Below are 6,642 nucleotides of genomic sequence, written 5' to 3'. Positions count from 1 at the left end.
TCTGATTTCTTTATGTATAGGTAATTCATATATAACTCTGACATATTATTAATATAATGCACAGAGAAAATATATTATTTATACGTTTATACGATCATGTGTAATTGTGCACTATATAGCCATGCACGTTTCTTTATTTGTTTTTTTTTTCATATTATATTAAAATATATAGATACTTACTCTATAATAATCAATAATTGTTTTACGTTCTTACTCAGTATTTTGAATATGAATAACAATATATACGTAACCTCACGTATACAATATATGCGATCTTATTAGTATGTCCCATTTTTCCTGCGACCTTCAATCTAAATTTTGTTAAAAGCACTTAACCCTTAGGGATTGGAGTCTTAATATCACCCATGGGCCATGACCCATTATAGTTTTCCACTTCACATTTGTCATATTATAAGTATATAATGTGTTAAACAATTAAGTGTTCAATTAAAATATTTAATACTTAAAAATTAAGAAAAATCTCTTCATGGTGTCGATTATTCCTTCTATCCATCCATCGTGGAAAATTAAAGTTTGTATTTGGCGTGGCTTGTGGACTGTGGGTGTGGTCACAAATAAAGAAATCCAATATATTATTTCAAAGCAATTGGGAAAAATAAAAAGTGTAAGCTATTTCTTTTTTTATCTAAAAAAATAACAAAACCAAATTTATTGTAAACTGATTTTGCTTAAACATCCTGCCGGGCTTTCTTTAAAAAAATGTTTTTTTATACAGGTTATTTTAAAAAATGAGAATTTATATTTTTGACTCCAAAAGTACTAACTATAGATTCAATTCGCTACCAAAATTACCTTCAAGGTTAAATCAAATAATTTGTATTGCTCTAAAAAGTGATAAAAGATACAAAATTAAAAAACATCATTCTGAAATCAATACATTTCTGCTCTACTCAGAATTAAAACAAACCAGAGAAAAACGGTAAAACATCGGTTTTTGACAAAATACATTTTTTAAAAGAATAGATATTGGAAATTTTCACTAAATATTTATATAAGCTTTTTTAGTCATGATATAATTTTAAAAATATTTTGTTTCTTTTTAAACTATTTATAGACAAATATTTTTTTATAGTTATTAAAATTGTTGTTATGAAATCTGGACATTCAAGATGCCTTAAAACGTATTCTTTCTCAAAGTAATTCCAAGAGTAATTGTTTAATGAAAAACTATCGATAGACGATAATAGGTAGTCAATATTTATTTATATTTATTTATTTATGATAAACGGGTAATAACCCTTTTGTGTGAACAGTATATCAGGTTTACATTTTTAAGTATTTTACAGTAAGAACAAAAATAAAAAGTAATACAAAAAATAATGAAAATACAGTTCAAAATAATAATAATTGGACAGTGGTAAATGAATAATAGTAATAACGATAATTAATTTACAATTAAATTTAAAGCTAAATATACATTTTTATTAAAAACCAGACGTGTCATAAAGAAAAAATCATGCTCAGTAATAAGATTTGCTAGTTTTAATGCTCTAGGGAAGAAAGAAGTGGAGCTATAATTATTTTTGTAAAATGATACATGAAATAGGTTTGAATTTCTTAAACGATGATTTGCTGTATTTAACTCTATCATAGAGAGCAATTCTGGGGAAAAAATATGGCCATTCAACAAATCATATAAATAAACATAATATCTGCAACTTTTCTTCTTACCTCTAAAGACATAAAGCCTAATTCAGTTATTCGCATATTACACAAGTTATTTGGAATAAATGGAACCTTTATTTTGTAACTCAATAATTTTAAGAATTTATGTTGAACATTTTCAATAAAACTAATAAAAGTGATGTAATTAGGAGACCAGGGAACCAAATTCAAGGTGTGATCTAACAAGCGCAAAAAATAAAGTTTTCAATATAGATACGATACATACACTATACATTATTATATAGTCATTATTGATATTTTTGAAATCCTAAAACATAATCTCTCCCATATAGCCATATTTATATCTTATAAATAATTATAACTATAGTATACATATTTACAAATTGTATAAACAGTTTATTTGTTAATATATTGTTGTTGTATTATGTATTTATTAATTACCTATTAATTATTATAATTATTAGTATAAATCATTAGTTAATTTTATTGAAGTCAAAGTTCTATGTGTAGTACTATATATATTATAGATTTGTAAATCCAAAATCTCTTCCCGATATTTAAAATTAAAAACTAACTAATATTCAACTAGTCATTTAAATTTAATTAACATGCTAGGTATAATAATGATTAGTGACATACATAGACCTAGTCATAGATATATGTCACATTTATCTTTCAAAATTATGATATAATCAAAGAACTTTTACTAAATATTTTTATATAACTACGGTAAGGATTATAATAAATTATACCTATACCATCTAGCTGTGTGTATATAATATATATTTCTTTATTAGTTAAGCATTAACTACATCAGTGGCGGCGTGACAAGGGTTCTATGAGACCCGGGTCTCATGACTTTTTGGGTGGGTGGGTGGGTGGTCGTAGGTTGATGTCGTGTTGGTACACATTATACGGCTGCATACTAGTTGCGTCCCGAAAATATTTACGAAAAAAGGTCTAATCCGAATTGCGGCCCGAGTTTATTTTGGGTACAGACGAGTTGCGGCCCGGGTTTTTTCAATTCTAGATAATTTAATCTTAACAGAAAGACCTATCATGCAGTGACTTGGTATACTTTATATGTACGCCCTGATATCTTCAACGGATGTGGAACGAAGTTTTTCTCGATTTTAGAGTATATTTACTGAAAATTTAAGTCTTTAGTAATCAACTGTAACTCTTCAGGTAACTTTGAAATATTAAAAAATATATTTAATTTATTTTAATTTATTATTGTTCATGACTTTTTATTTAGATGAGTGAATGTTCAAAATGCAACATCCTACTTTATACAAAATACATAGCTAAATAACTACATTAGGTATATATCAATTATTTCAAATAGATATATATTTAATACATTTTTTTGTCCAGATTACTCATTTAATGAATTATATATATTTGTCATTTTTAAATTTAATAAATTTAATTAACATGCATTTTTGTTAGCATATTTTTGCATATTTGAATGAAAATCAATGCATAATTATAACATAATAAAATATAATTACATACATATAATTAATTCAATTTTAAATTCCGGGACGCAATTCATAGGTAACTCAAAAAAACTCTGGCCGCAATTCGTATGCATCCCAAAAAAACTCGGGCCGCAATTCGGAAGAAATTTTTACCGCGGGACGCAACTAGTAGCCACCCCATTATACCTACGGACGGGTAGGGTTTCTGGGGTGGGTGGTCCCTAAGACTGTTTTGGTCTCATGAACGAACAATGTTCACGCCGCCACTGAACTACATAGGTTATTAGCTTTGACGAGTATTACATTTTGTACATGTTATTGTACAATTCAATTTTTTTAGGGTATAAAATTATGTTTTGATAGTTTGAAAATGGACCAATTGCTTCGTACAGGTTGTCAAGGATATAGGGATGTTGAAGTCTTTCCTAGCTTCGTTGAAGTTTGGGCAGTGAGCTATGATATGTTTGATTGAGTAGTTTTCATTGTATGTTGGGCATATGATGGGTGGATCTATAGTATCTATCATAAGGTGTCCGTGTACGAATTTTATGTGTCCAATTCTAAGTCGATTTAGATTTATCTCATTTTTTCTGTTTAGATCAGTGTATTTCGACCAGAGTTTAACAGAATGCTTAATTTTTCTTAATTTATTTTCCATGGTCGTGTGCAATTTTTTGTTCAATAAAACAATTTGTAATATTTATTTATAATATTTCTTTTAATGATGAAAAAGGAATTATTTCAGTGTGGGGGCAATTAATAATAATAAATGCATTTCTTATTGCTTTATCTGCCTCCTCATTTCCTTTTGGCTTTTATGTTGCGATGACCTGGAGGCCAAATGAGTTAGGTATTTGTTTGATTTGGAAAGAAGATTAAAAATGTTTTTGGATTACAGATTATAGTAAAAGAATTGAGTGAGTCGAACATATATATTTTTATATCATTGGTCTCTAAAGGTAATTGGGTATGGGTTACTTTAATAGTGCCAGCATTGATTTTATAATATATTATATTATGGTGCTAGGCATTCGGCTGTTTAAATATTACTTAAATTATTAAGCTTGAACTGTTAGTTACTAATTACTTTTTAAGGTGAACTGCTGCAAGTTCTATACCCATTTCAGTTCTAGATGCATCAGTGTAGATCTGAGTACTGGTATTCGAACTATGTATAAGTTCATTAAATACATTGTTATAATTAGTATTTGTTGTTTCTTTTACTACTATAGTATTATACTAAATATGATAATAAATGTTATTTAATAAGTAAAAAAATATATTTTCTTATTTATGTGTAAGGGCCCCCCCCCAATGCATTCCGCCCTGTAGGGGCCACCACATGCTAAATCCGCCCCTGTTTCTGCAGGTGTTCTGTTAAGCTTGTATCAATTAGATAATTTGGTTGTTTCCAAGTAGATATCTGACTGTTTTAGCGTTGACATATTTCATTAAATGCAATATTAATATCTATCATATCTTTTTGCAGTCTTAGCCCTAATGGTTTTCTCAGTTTAGAATTGTGTTCATATGTATTTGAAAAGCGTTTTTTTTATTTAAAAAGCGAATGGTTGAATTTTCAGGTATAGATACTACTATACTAGTATCTCGTACGAGTTTTGTGTGTATATTATAATTTACTATGTATTCGATTCTATAAAAATAGTAATTATTTTTTTTTTTAAGTGATCTATTAATTATTATTAGAATTTATTATAAATTTATTGTATTATAGTCTTTATACGAGAAGAAGATAACATGGTACATTTTTCAAAATTAAAAAGTTTAATCAAATATTAAGAAATAGGTAATTCAGTTTAAAGTGAAAATACCGAAAGGCAGACATATTTTGATGAGCAATTATTAGATATTATTTCTTTCCTATATGCGTGTTACCTAAAATCCCAATAAACTAATATAGATAAACGTTAGACGGTATTTCATTAATTTTTGTTATTAGAGAAATTGTTAAGTAAATAGAAAACTTTATATGAATAATAACTTTTAATTTTAAAAAGTACTATAAAAACAACTACTGCAGTTCTGCACTATTGTGCTAGTAGCATACATTTTAGAAAACACTGGTTTTGAGGAAACTGAGTTTGGACACTAGTATAAATTAACACTCGTTTTCCGACTCTTCCGGTATAATCATTTTAAAATACCTATCATATAGTTTGATGGTCTATAAGTCCAATTGTATTCTGCAGAGTGTAGATAGTATACAATTATTAGGCGTGCCAAAATTGACGTGGGCTATAATAACCATGGTATATGTACAAATTTAGAACTGTAAAAGTATAGAATCATATACTATATTAGTACAATAGTACCTATATTACTGTAATACAATATATAATCATACAACTTTCAATATTTTGAAAATATGTATACGAATTATGTAATTTAATATTTAATGACCGTTCATCGTGATAGTCATTATGGAAAAATAATAATAAAAATATTTTAAGTTATATAACAATATTATATGATAGGTACTTAAAATTTATGGGCGTAATGTGTATACATTATGAAAAGATAAAAAATGACGAATTTAAAAATCTTTAATGATCTAGCTATGTTAAAATAGCAATATTATGAATGAATAATGTATACAATAATATCCTATAATATGTATAGCCTATATTATACCTATAATCTATGACTACAGGCATTGGTCAGGCAGTGACGTAACTGCTGAGAAAAATACTATATACGAGTATATAACTATATACTATTAATAATGTATTAACCAAAATCGAAGCCATAACCTAATATTGTTTGTTTTTAAACGAGTCTAAAAGCTCATTAATTATATGTTAGAAACAAATTGTAGATAGTAGCCAGTAGGTACCATTATCGTTAAAAAAAATATTGTACAGTATGTCCCGATAATTCATTAAAAAAGAAGCTAATTGATTTGTTTGAAAAAGATAGTGGTTTTTTATTTATTAGAAAAATGTACAATCTGTAAGCACAAACTAAAATAAGATCATGGGAGAAAAATATATATTGGTAGTGAATTGCTTGAGGGGAGTTGTTACTCAGCATTAACACTCGACTAAAAAGATAACTATGTGATTGATAGTCTTGTGTAATCATAATATTATTGGATTGTTTTTATAACCCATTAGCCATCGTGTACCCCTTGCTGTCAATGATATAAACCACACTTGAGAGTTGAGAGTGGATAAAGTATATTGAATCGGAGACGATATATGAATTTGTTTTATCTGACAGACTCTGTATTTGTATACGTGTAGAACGTTGTATACACGCGTATTAAAGTGAATAGTGATAATTACTCGCCACTATTATATGGGTGTTTTAGAATCACCTCTTAAGTTTGAATGGTTTAACTTAGTGTAATATTGTGACACTATAGCATGTATAGTTTATCTTTTATAAATAAAATCTGATTAATGCATTATTGCATTCGTTAATATTATCTTATTATTATGTGCTTTTGATGGGTACGATGCACACGCACTTCGCGTCCATCCCACGAGGT

Source organism: Diuraphis noxia, unplaced genomic scaffold, assembly GCF_037042655.1.
Source record: "Diuraphis noxia isolate RWA-SAM2 unplaced genomic scaffold, SU_Dnox_SAM2 contig0002, whole genome shotgun sequence".
In the NCBI taxonomy this organism is placed as follows: domain Eukaryota; kingdom Metazoa; phylum Arthropoda; class Insecta; order Hemiptera; family Aphididae; genus Diuraphis; species Diuraphis noxia.
Note: the sequence above shows the minus strand (reverse complement) of the source record.